The sequence below is a fragment of the Castor canadensis genome, chromosome 13, assembly GCF_047511655.1.
Source record: "Castor canadensis chromosome 13, mCasCan1.hap1v2, whole genome shotgun sequence".
In the NCBI taxonomy this organism is placed as follows: Eukaryota; Metazoa; Chordata; class Mammalia; order Rodentia; family Castoridae; genus Castor; species Castor canadensis.
This window is the reverse complement of record NC_133398.1, coordinates 79,623,233-79,636,108: the sequence shown is the minus strand read 5'-3', so window position 1 is coordinate 79,636,108 and position 12,876 is coordinate 79,623,233. Positions and strand designations below refer to the sequence as shown.

The window sequence follows — 12,876 nt, the reverse complement described above, 5'->3', positions numbered from 1 at the left end:
GCTGGTTCCTCCTCCTAACTTTAACTTCTAAATGTCAGAATTCTCAGCTCAGTTCCAACTCATTGATTTTTTTCTCTCACTCTATATGATTATATGTCAGTGACTTACTACCTTCTCCCCCATTGTGCATCAAAACTTATACCTCCAACTTGGCCTCCCCATTCAAATGTCTGATGGGCTTCTCAAATTTGACATGTCTTAACCAGAACTTTTGACTTTTCCCCTGACCCTTCCCTGCACCATTCTTTTTTTTTAATTTTTATTTTATTCATATGTGCATACAATGTTTGGGTCCATTCTCCCCCCTTCCCACTGCCCCCTCCCTTAACCCTCCCTCATCCCTCCCTTACTCCCCTTACCCCTCGCTATCAGGCAGAAACTATTTCGCCCTTATCTCTAATTTTGTTGAAGAGAGAGTATAAGCAATAATAGGAAGGACCAAGGGTTTTTGCTAGTTGAGATAAGGATAGCTATACAGGGAGTTGACTCACATTGATTTCCTGTGCATATCTGTTCATTCTTCTTGAAATAACCTTTTCTTTAGTTCCTGGTCCCCTTCTCCTATTGGCCTCAGTTGCTTTTAAGGTATCTGCTTTAGTTTCTCTGAATTGAGGGCAACAAATGCTATCTAGTTTTTTAGGTGTCTTACCCATCCTCATACCTCCCTTGTGTGCTCTCGCTTTATCATGTGATCAAAGTCCAATCCCCTTGTTGTGTTTGCCCTTGATCTAATGTCTGCATATGAGGGAGAACATACAATTTTTGGTCTTTTGGGCCAGGCTAACCTCGCTCAGAATGATGTTCTCCAATTCCATCCATTTACCTGCAAATGATAACATTTCGTTCTTCTTCATGGCTGCATAAAATTCCATTGTGTATACATACCACATTTTCTTAATCCATTCATCAGTGGTGGGGCATCTTGGCTGTTTCCATAACTTGGCTATTGTGAATAGTGCTGCAGTAAACATGAGTGTGCAGGTGCCTCTGGAGTAACCTGTGTCACATTCTTTTGAGTATATCCCCAAGAGTGATATTGCTGGATCATATGGTAGATCAATGTTTAGATTTTTAAGTAACCTCCAAATTTTTTTCCAGAGTGGTTGTACTAGTTTACATTCCCACCAACAGTGTAAGAGGGTTCCTTTTTCCCTGCATCCTCGCCAACACCTGTTGTTAGTGGTGTTGCTAATGATGGCTATTCTAACAGGGGTGAGGTGAAATCTTAGTGTAGTTTTAATTTGCATTTCCTTTATTGCTAGAGCATTTTTTCATGTGTTTTTTTGGCCATTTGAATTTCTTCTTTTGAGAAAGTTCTGTTTAGTTCACTTGTCCATTTCTTTATTGGTTCATTAATTTTGGGAGAGTTTAGTTTTTTAAGTTCCCTATATATTCTGGTTATCAGTCCTTTGTCTGATGTGTAGCTGGTAAATATTTTCTCTCACTCTGTGGGTGGTCTCTTTAGTTTAGTGACTATTTCTTTTGTTGAGCAGAAGCTTTTTAGTTTTATGAAGTCCCATTTATCTATGCTATCTGTTAGTTGCTGTGCTGCTGGGGTTCCACTGAGAAAGTTCTTGCCTATACCTATTAATTCCAGAGTATTTCCTACTCTTTCCTGTACCAACTTTAGAGTTTGGGGTCTGATATTAAGATCCTTGATCCATTTTGAGTTAATGTTGGTATAGGGTGATATACATGGATCTAGTTTCAGTTTTTTTGCAGACTGCTAACCAGTTTTCCCAGCAGTTTTTGTTGAAGAGGCTGTCTTTTCTCCATGGTATATTTTTAGCACCTTTGTCAAAGACAAGTTGGTTATAGTTGTGTTGCTTCATATCTGGGTCCTCTATTCTGTTCCACTGGTCTTCATGTCTGTTTTTGCCCTGCACCATTCTTTTCTCTCTTGGTAAATCCACTCAATACTAACAAGTGTTTTCTGTATGCCAGATTCTATTCTAGATACTGAGGATAGAGTAGTGAATGAGACAGACAAAAGTCCCCCTCTCCAAGGAGATTACATGTTCAATCCAAAAAGCCCTAGTCCCAGCCCCTCCTTCTCACCTTGACCCAAACAATAATCTAGCTGGCTTTCCTACTCCTTTTCTTCTGCTGTCTAGTCTCTACTTAACAACAGAGCAATCTGGGTAAAGTACAAATTTTTAATTGGAAACACTCACCCCCACTTCTACAAGCTTCCTGTTGCCCTTTGAATAAAATCCAGTTTTACTCCCCTGGCTCGCAAAGCTCTGTGTCTTTTGGTCCTCCCTGTCATTCATATTGTCCTCATGCCCTCTGCTGCAGCCACACCAGCCTTCCTCTGTTTCTCCCATCCCAGCCTCTTTGCATTTGCTTTTTCTTCTGTCTGGAATGGAAGAAAATTTTGTGTTCTGAATTATGGTTCTGACTTCAGAATATGAAGAAGTTAACCATTTATCATAATGTGAGAATGTAAACTGAAATAAAACCTTATCAAGTCCCAGGTTTCCCTATTGAAACCTTCCTTCCATTGCATCCTGCTCTCTCCCATCACATTGGGTTAGGTTGTAGCTGGCACTTACCACTTTTAGAAATTATGTTTTTAATTGATTGATTGATTTACCTATTTTCTGCTCTGTGCACCAACTTGTAACTCCATGAGAGTCACAACATGGTCTGTCTTGTTGACTACTGTGTTACCAAGGCCTAGAACAGGGCCAGACATGCAGGAGTGATACATATTTGCTCCATGACTCTGATCACATGATAAAGCGAGAACACACAAGGAAGGTATGAGGATAGGTAAGACACCCAAAAAACTAGGTAGCATTTGTTGCCCTCAATGCAGAGAGACTAATGCAGATACTTTAAAATGACAGAGGCCAATAGGAGAAGGGGACCAGGAAGTAGAGAAAAGGTTAGATCAAGAAGAATTAACCTAGAAGGTAACACACATGCACAGGAAATTAATGTGAGTCAACTCCCTGTATAGCTGTCCTTATCTCAACTAGCAAAAACCCTTGTTCCTTCCTATTATTGCTTATACTCTCTCTTCAACAAAATTAGAGATAAGGGCAAAATAGTTTCTGCCTGGTAGTGAGGGGGTATGAGGGGAGAGGGAGGGAGCAGGGTGGGTAAGGGAGGGGACGGGGGAAGGGGGGAGAAATGACCCAAACATTGTATGCACATATGAATAAAAGAAAAAAAATATTTGTTCCATGAATCAATGAATAAATGAACTCATTAATGAATGAAGAATTGTCCCTTCCCTTGTTATCACAGAATCTTATGAACCTAACAAAGTTGAGATCCACAGGTCAGTTCTAGAGGTGTCCGCTAGTGAAGGAAGCCTGGTACAAAATTTCCTTTCCTTTCCTATTCCTTATCTTATGGGCACCTCTCATTGTCTAACCACAGGATAAATATTCTTGCTCTATCCTCGTGCTCATCAGAGAGTAAGAGAAGCAGAAAGATAAGTAGATTATACCCAAAAGCTCTACTGGGCACAGGAGAATGTGAAACATCAATCACTCACTACTTTTGTTCCATCACAGTCCGTTAGAGGAAGTAGACAAATAGACCGCCAACTTGAGGTTGTATAATGATTGTGTTTTCCCAGGAGAGAGCAGAGAGGAGTCACATGTCATTCAGACTTGGGATGAGCTCTCACAGAAGAACAGCTAAGCCTTATATTATAGCTCACTTAGACTACTGCACTTACTATATGACTTGCCAACACTTACAACGGCTGTGGTACACCAATACTGTACACAGTCCTCTTCAGGTAACTTGTTTAATCCTCACGTGAGTCTATGAGGCTGGTCTTCCTATTATCCTGTTTCATGGAGGAGGAAACTGAAGCTGAGTAACTTGTAACCAGTCAGGTTACAAGGCTCATAGCCAGTAAGGTACTTGGCTGTGCTTTAAACCCAGGCTTCAGCTCTAGGACCAGGGCTCCTTACATTCTGATGTGCTATTATTGCTCCTCAGTGAAGAAGACTTCAGGCTTCACATCACTTGACACAAGACTCGAAGGGAAAGTAGAAGCTTGTCTGGTAGACATGGAGGGAGACAGGGGAGTACCAGGTGGGGGGAACACCTGTATGTGAGTGACAGAGCAAAGAATGAGTTTTAGAGGCAACAAGAATTCAACAGGGTTGGAACAGAAGATGCAGCAGGGCATGATGGAAGTCATTTTACCAGTTTAAAAAATTGCAGATCAGAAGTCGAAAGTCCAGTGTTCACTGCTCTCTTCTGAAGGTTGTTCTGTCCAGGATTTACCTTTACTCCCACTAAAAGCAGCTTGGGTTGTCTGTCTGGAACAACATTGCCAAGTTTCTGATGCCATGAAGGCTCTCATATATCATCAGCTATGCCTGATGAAGGGCCTTGCTTTGGAGCACAATCTAAGGGGGTCTCTACCTCCAAACAGGAATCAGGACCAAAGGACCCACAAACAATCATTCTATACAGACTGCATTTTGAATATGTAAAAGGAAATGGGGAGAAGATGGAGAATCTGGAAAGGGATGGTCAAGAGGACCAGGAATAAAACTCAGGGTTATCTCGCCACCTCTCTCAGAATTTGTTAGGAGGTGAATGGACATTTGATTCAGAACAAACCTGGGAAACTAATATTAGAAAATGAATTTTAAAGTTGGACCTCTTCCAGAAAGCTTGAGCCAAGCAGACAGCTGTCTGGATTGTTTTTTGGTCATAGTTGCTCTTTCTCCACACATTTCTGCAAGCTCTATTGTCACTAGGTTATCTAGTGGTTAACTTCTTATATTATTAACAGACTTCTGATGAAACAGTAGAGAGTATTGTCATTACAGTTTGGAAACATGTTAACTTCTTGAAGGATTCAAACACAGCACTTAAAATGGGTGAAGTGAAATTCAGGGCAGTAAATCACATTTCCAAGCAACTGGGGCATGATCTTTCCAAAAACGGTGAAAGATTCTTATTCCAATGATTCTTTTTGTTTAAAAGTTGTCAACTTTAAAAATGGTTTTAGAGTTTGTTCCAGACTCTTTGGGATGGCCAATGTAAACTTAGGAAAGATTTTTAAAGTAATTTAAGTTATAGGATAATGCTAAAGTCTTTTAAGTATGACAGACACAATTACTTACTCTTACATGGTACAGAATCTTACAGCTCCAGTGTAGTATTATTTGGAGTGTAGCTTACGAATCATTTAAAAACTGCACCTGTAACCATTACTATAGTCATAATTTCATATGAAACTATAAAAAATGTATCATAAATGCTAGATGGACTGCTATTTGGGGTTCATGGAGTTTTGGTAAACTTTGATTACTATTCTCAAGTCAGAAATTACTGAAAAAAGTATTTTTTATTTATTTGTTAAAACATAATGCATATGTTTGTCAATATAGTCTAAGGACTTATTTTCCAATGGAAAGTCAGAGCCACCTAGTGACCAAAAACTTTAAAACATGCTTTATAGCATGACAAGGAAAAAAAATCCCAGTAAAAAAGAAAAGCATTCATTTGTCCCTGGTCTTTGATACCAAGTGTAACATTCTGTGTAGTTCCCACAAATTGTATAGAACATGCCTCTTGCTTATTTGGAGGTTAGAGACTCTTAAACATAGACTTGAGATGGGATGTATGATTAATTTTTTCAGTGTTTTAATACAGATACCACTTCACCAATTGACATATGCATGACCTACACAAAAACAAGCAACCTTTCCTCACAGACTCACCTCCCCTCCCTTGAAGACATCTGCTACTCTGGAGTTATGTAGTTTATGTCATGAGAAAAGATAAGGTGGGGTGGTGGTCATACAGAAGACAGGGCCCATGATAGCTGGGGTAAGGCCAGGGGAAGTCCTAAACTTCCCAAATGAGTCTCCTGTTTCATATTCATTTTTTGAAAATAAAGATTCAAACAATTTGTCCAATTTGCTGAATTTCAATTAAATTCAGCAAAATCCTGTTGAGTCTTGATATGTACAAATTTCTTGCTTGGTACAGATGAGCTAAATCTAAGGAAGTTTAGGAAGCCAGGGTTTTCAGCTGGAAGGACACAGTAGGAGATGAGGGTAGAGAGGTGGGATGTGGCCAAGATGTGGACGACTGTGACACTAATATGTTACCTTGGTGGAGGGAGAACTTTAGATTAAAGTCACAGTAAGTGTTAGGAAGGTTAACCTGTATGGTGGATTTGTATGGTGGACTGAGGCAGGGTAAACAGATACCAGGAAGCACAGTTAAGTTATTCCAATAGATTTGGATAGAAGTTATCAGCACATGACCTGGAATTACTACAGTGAGAAGGGAAATGATGGATCCGACAAAATAAGAAGAATCTTTGGGACTAATATGGGAGGACTAACTCCTTCTAAACTGAAGGAGTTTAGAAAGGGCAAGTCCAAAATGTCTACCCTAGATAAGGAGGGGGAAAAGGACTGAAGTAATATCATATAATGTCAATAATAGAAATAAGGGTACCAGGTAAATAGCTGGTATGTGATGGGAGAGCCCAAGTTTGGTTCTGACATCCATCCATTCATAAGTAGATGTGTGAGATGCCTGCCATGAGCTGGTATTGAGGCTACAGGACATCCACAGACTCCCACAGCCAGCCAGCCAGGGGAAAGGAGGTCAGCTGTGCTTCTGCATTCAGGATCCAAATTGGATTCAAGTGACAAGCTGTCTTCCAAGTATATCATCTTTTTTATATTAATTTTATTTAAACTCTAAGTGGTAACTACGGTAACCCATCTTATCCTCAGGGATTACAGTCTAAAATCCCCAGTGGGTTCCTGAAACTTCGGGTAGAACTGAACAGATACTGGTTTTCGCACACATAATATATTGGTTTTTCATCACTGTGACCAATACCAGAGATAAACAACTTCAATGCAGGAGAGGTTTATTTCGGCTCACAATTTCAGAGCTTTCCATCCATGGTTCTTGGCCCTGTTACTTTGGGCCTGTAGCAATTTGGTACATCATGGTGGAGCATGTGGTTGTGGAGACCTGTTCACCTCGTTATGGCCAGCATGCAAAAAAGAGAGAGAGGTAGAGGCTAGGGTCCCAACATCCCCTTCAAGGTCATGCCCCCAATTACCTAATTTCCTTCCATAGGGTTCTACCTTCTAAAGGATCCACTACCTCCCATTAGCACCACAGGCTGGTGACCAAGCCTTTAATACATGAACCTTGGGAGACATCTGAGATCCAAACTATGCATATAGCATATGCATAACTATGAGAGGGTTCAATTTATAAATTAGGCACAGTAAAATATTGTCTACAGTAGCTTCGCATAAATCTTAGTGACCTCAGAATGATTTTTTCTTTCCTTGTTAAATTGAGAACTTTTCCCTTTTCCCTTAAAGGAAGAACTTGACTTCTCTTTGGCATATGCAAATTGCCAACATCATTACTGTGCCCTTTGAGGCCATTATTAAGTAAAATAAGGATTACTTAAGCTCAAGGATGGGAATACTGTGATAACCAAAGTGAATTCTAAGTGACTAGCAGAGAGGTAGTATATACAGCATGGACACACTGGGCAAGGATGATTCCTGGCAGAATGATTGATAGGAGGTGAGGAGTGAAACAGGATAGCATGAGATTTCATCACACTACTTGGAAAAGAATGCAATTTAAAACTTATGAATTGTTTCTGGAGTTTCTCATTTAATACTTTTAGATGGTTGACCAAAGAAATTGAAACTGAAGATAAGGGAGTGGGGTGTGGGAACCCACTACCATTATGTTAATTACACAAAGGAAGCAATTACAAGTCAAAGAGATACAGTGATGAGTTTTATAGTCACCCAAGAACTCTGTGACCATTTCCATTATACCTCTATGGTTGTCTCCAGGGAGAGAGACCCAGACAGGCAGGTGAGCAGCAGGCAAAGCCGCTATGCCAGACTCCACCTCAAGGTCATAGCCCAGTCCGCTCACTGGCCCCAAGCTTACAGGGTATATTTCTTACAGTTTGCCATCTGTTCCACTGAACACCTGCCTTGCACTGGAATATGGCAGAGCTCTCTTTCTTGTTACCGTTTGTCACCTCCTGACCTACTCTTGTCTTAACTCTCGGATCCTCCTAACCTTCATTGCCTCAACCTTGTCAAAGGTGAGCATGGAATCGAAGAGGATCAGATCTTTGGTTTTCAGTTCTCAGACATTGCTATCTGTATTTTTTTTCCCGGACCTGTTATACAAATTCCCTGGAGCCACAGTCTTGTCAACTGTAAAGTGAGGGAAATGATACATACTCATCTGAATTAATGGAGAGGTTTAAATGAAGTAAGGTAGACAAAGACACTTTCATGAACTGGGGTTTGATATGCCTGCATCCTTTCTAAACCCCCTCATGCGTCAGAGCAATCTTTTTACTTCTCTTTGTTACTTTTGCTGGATACTACTGCAACTCTGGAGTTCTGAGCAAGCGAGCCCGAGTACCTCCTGGACTTAGGCACACAGATACCTCGAAAGACCAAGCCAACAGTGGCTAGGCACGTGGGAGATTCCACTCCTCCTTCTTAGTTCTATCATTGTGAATTTAGTGAGTTCTCGACAATTGTAGATTTCTACATTAATACTGCTAGAGATACAGATACCATAAACTTGCAAAGAATGGTGTCTAGAATTATAACTATCTCCATTTCTTTCACACTTACTTAACTTTGTAAGTATTGAAAAAACATTGTGAACTTTGTATTTTGTTTTAGTCTCCTGATTGAAGATAGCAAGCATTGACTGAAAGAAAAATTATAACACCATATATCTGTCTTTTTGGCAATCCTGGAGTTCAAATTCAGGGTCTTGCTCCTGCTAGGCAGATACTTTACCACTCAGGCAACTCTGGCAGCCCTTCTTGTGTTGGCTGTTTTTGGGATAGGGTCTTATTTATGCCTGGCCTGCCTGGACCTATTTTTGCTTCCTAGCACAACACAGTCTCTGCCTCCTGAGTAGCTGGTATTATAGGCTTGAGTTATCATGCCCGTCCTGATTACAAACATTTTTGCCAGGCATGGTGGTGCACACCCATAATAATCTCCATACTCTGGAGGCTGAGGAAGGAGGATGATGAGTTCAAATTCAGCCGGGTCTGCATAGTTGAGACCCTGACTCAAAACATTAAAAAAAATCTAAATTCATAAAACTGAATAAAAGTAAAGGAATGGAAATAAACTTTCAAAATGATGTTTTATAGAAACTTTAACATACAGACCTCCTGGAGTCATTAAAGCTAAAAATTACACTATAATTTCTGGGCGTTATTACATTTATAAACTAATGTCATTTTCCTTGGGTTTTCCCACATGTGATCCATGTCTGGCGAGCACCAGAACCCCCTGCAGAGATTATTAGAATGTGAATTTCTGGGCTCTGCCTCAATTCTGGCACAGGGGCCAGGGGTTGCCTTTTAAATGTATTCCTTAGGTGATGTCTCTGCGTGTACACACACTCATACTTCTCAATACTATCCAGACCATTCCACAAGAAGCAGCACTTTGGTTTTTATAAATAAAATCTTCCTCGTGTTGATGATTATAACAACTATTACCCTTCACTTTGGCAGTGATTTACTGGCATTCTCTAACATTAGTCAGTGAAAGCAGAGACACTTAGGATGGTTTATGGGTCCTTCAGTTTCAGAAATTTCCATCTGAATCCTAGTTTAGGCCCATTACTCACTTAGATTGGACTGAAAGCAATTTTCAGCAACCAAAGTGGCTCAGAATGTAGCCATGCAATCTTTAATAAAAGCTTCTCTTTGAGGTTACCAGTCGACAATCTTGATTATTCCAGCAGTAGTTAGTAAATCTAAATATTAACTAATTAATCTAGCTTGTAATATTCGCTGCTGGCTTCATGGGATGAGGTGGGAGTGGGTCAAATCTGTAGACCATTCAGTCTCCAAATGCAAATAAAGTAGCATTTGTTTGTAGGTGGAACCAAATGATTATAAATGAGTGGTGGGTTATCTCCAGGGATTGGACGTAAAGGTCCTGTAAACGAAGAATTGTATCAACAAACAGCTGTTGGGAAATACTATTATGCAGTAATAGCTGCTATTAAAATCCATTAGCAATCTTGATGGCCTGTTTGAATTTGATGCATCATTTGCTCTGAATAGCATTTCTTCCGAAAGTTTTGTGGTAGAATTTATGCAGATTGATAAGCAGGATGGGTGACATTCTGGGAGATTAATACCGATTATACACTTAGCTTGCACTGGCTAACCCAGTCTTGAGAACTGCTGTAAACTCTGCAGTTGAATATCACAGGCGAGAAAATACACAGCACAAAGATGTGTATTGTGATACCTAGTGTGAAACATCCATATTGTTTCCATGACAAACGTTCACAGGCTTTAAGTGAGTCCTCTGTTCCCTGCTTTTTTAATAACCCCATCTTCCTTCATCCTAGGGAGATTCCAGGGAGTCCTCCAGGGAGGTCACAGTGCCTTCGGGATACAACTTGGCCAAAAACATTCCATACCTAATGAGATTTTGAAAAACGCATGCGTTGGCACAAAGTGTGCAGCTGTTCCAATGGTGGGAAGTGGCCCAGGGTTAGGAGGAGCCAGCACTTGCTCATAGGTGTACCAGCCATGTCATAGCCCAGGGAGCAGTGCCATCCGGCCAGTGTGTGCAGCCAGCTCCCAGGGGGTTATTAATCCAAGGATGAGGGCAGCAAGGACCCGGTTCATGCCCAGCTAACAGTTCTCTGTGATCAAGGATACAGGATACATCTTCATGCAGATTACAGGAGACTTTAGTGTGATAAGTTAAATTAGGAAGGGCAGGTGTCTCCATCCATCCATCTGCTTCCAGTGCTTGTGTGTACACATCCTTGAGATAACATAGTATCTTTTATGCTTAGCTGCTTTAGGATCACAAATCTTTTGGAAGAAAAGCTTAACATACTTTTATATCCCAGAGTTGGCTCACGGTATTCACTTAAACATCCATTCATTCATCTTTGCATTTACTCATTCACTCATTTATTTAGTCATTCGATAACTATTTATAGAGCTTTTATCATGGGCCAGCCATGCTTTAGGTACCGAGGATACAGTACAAAGATGACAAAGCCCTTTCCTTTTAGCTCTAGCATCCTGTTTGGGGCAGGGTAGACAGACAACAAACAGTAAGCAAATATACAATAGGATCCGGGCACCTGTGACTCACCCCTGTAATCCTACCTACACAGGAGGCAGAGGTCAGGAGTTTGTGAAAGTTCCAATATAGTTGGCCAAATGAAAAGCAAGTGTATAACAGCCAGGTAGCTGTGCAAGCATACAAAGGAAAAAAAGACAGGAGGCGATTGGCCTGTAAAATCCTGAGGGTACTTCCTAAAAAGTGCTGCCCACCCTTGAAAAAAGTCAAGTCCATGGGTACATGATTCATTTGGATATGAAGAGAATGTTTCTGTGGAGTTAGTGAGGCTGGGATGTCCTGGGATGCATTCATTCAGGAGTAAGAGAAAAGCAGGAAGGGGCAGTGCTAAGGGACCAGAGTCAGGTCTGTCCTACTGCTTTTCTTTGGCAGGATAGGGAGGTCCTGATAGTGGCCATCTGAGGCTGTTAAAGTTAGCTTTTTTATATGTTCACTCACACACACTTTGTTCCCATGGCAAAAGGCTGGGTATTTTTGTTTTTTGTTTTTTAAAGAAGGTCTTCCTCTGTAACCCAGGCTGATCTTGAATTTGTGATCCTTCTGCCTCAGATTCCTGAGTGCTGGGATTACACTCATAATCCCATGCATAGCAAAAGGCTATTTTGTCTTAAGGACTATGTGTAAACAGATGCTGGCAATAATACATATTGTGAAAGCATTCCAGAATGTTGTCATAAAACCTGAGTTCTACTTTTTGGCATGTGACTATTTACAGGCTTGTAATCTGAAACACAGCTCATCTTTGCATCCATAGTTCTCAGCCTCCTTGGATTACATTAGAACCATTTGTGCAACATTTTAAAACATACTGAATCTTGATCTTATCCCTGGTGGTTTGGACCAAATGTCAGGAGAGAGGTGAGCATGGGCAGGCATGAGTTAAGTTTTCAAAATATGCTGAAATGTGCATCCAGAGTGGAGAGCACTTACATCATCAACCACATAAGCTTCCTGTGACTCATAATGGAGAACAGGAGTCATTTTGTTGCAGTAATAAAGTATAGGCTTATGTACACAGATGACTGTCAGTTCTAAAATGGTTTTGTAAGTTTGGTATAAGTTGCATCCTTTAGTAAGAAAAGTGCTTTAAAACAGACCTTTAAAACATAATGCTTCCTTTACAGGTGGACAGGTAATTTAAATATCTCATTAGTAGATGATATTAAAATATATTCTTTTTCTACTAAAAGTATGGGGGAAAGTCCAATGACACTTTTCAGTCACTCTTAAATACTGAGATACCCAATGCTTAGGCTGTTATAGAAATTGAGCTCTGGAGTCAGTATGCTTGACTCCAAATCCTGGAGTCTAGAGTCAGTATGCTTGACTCCAAGTATGTGATTTTGGGAAAACTTCTTAACTCCTCTGTTCCTCAGTCTTCCCTATCTGTAGACTGGGAATAGAATTAGCATAGATATTAAACTATCTTATCTAAAAGGATAATTTTGAGTAATAAATTAATACATGTAATATGCTCACAGCAACGCCTGCTGTGTTATAAGCATGCAAATACTAATTGTTATCAATATTTAGAAGACTCAGGCCAGTGGGAAAAAGTTTAAGGATACAATTTGGCCTTCACAAAGGAAAAGATATAAAATGGAAACATTTTATTTCCAGTGATTATGCAGAATAATGTCTCTCTGTGCTGAGACAATAATAAACACAGAAGTAGCACTGACAAGTACATTTTCAATTCCATGCTTTTCTCTTGAGTCTGGTG

At 40.3% G+C, this 12,876-nt stretch overlaps 1 protein-coding gene across 9 annotated transcripts in view; it reads left to right on the top strand.

Annotated features, from left to right (window-relative positions):
* Prune2 (prune homolog 2 with BCH domain) overlaps nucleotides 1-12,876 on the top strand; it is a 268,230-nt gene that overhangs the window by 135,039 nt on the left and 120,315 nt on the right. The window lies entirely within an intron of this gene.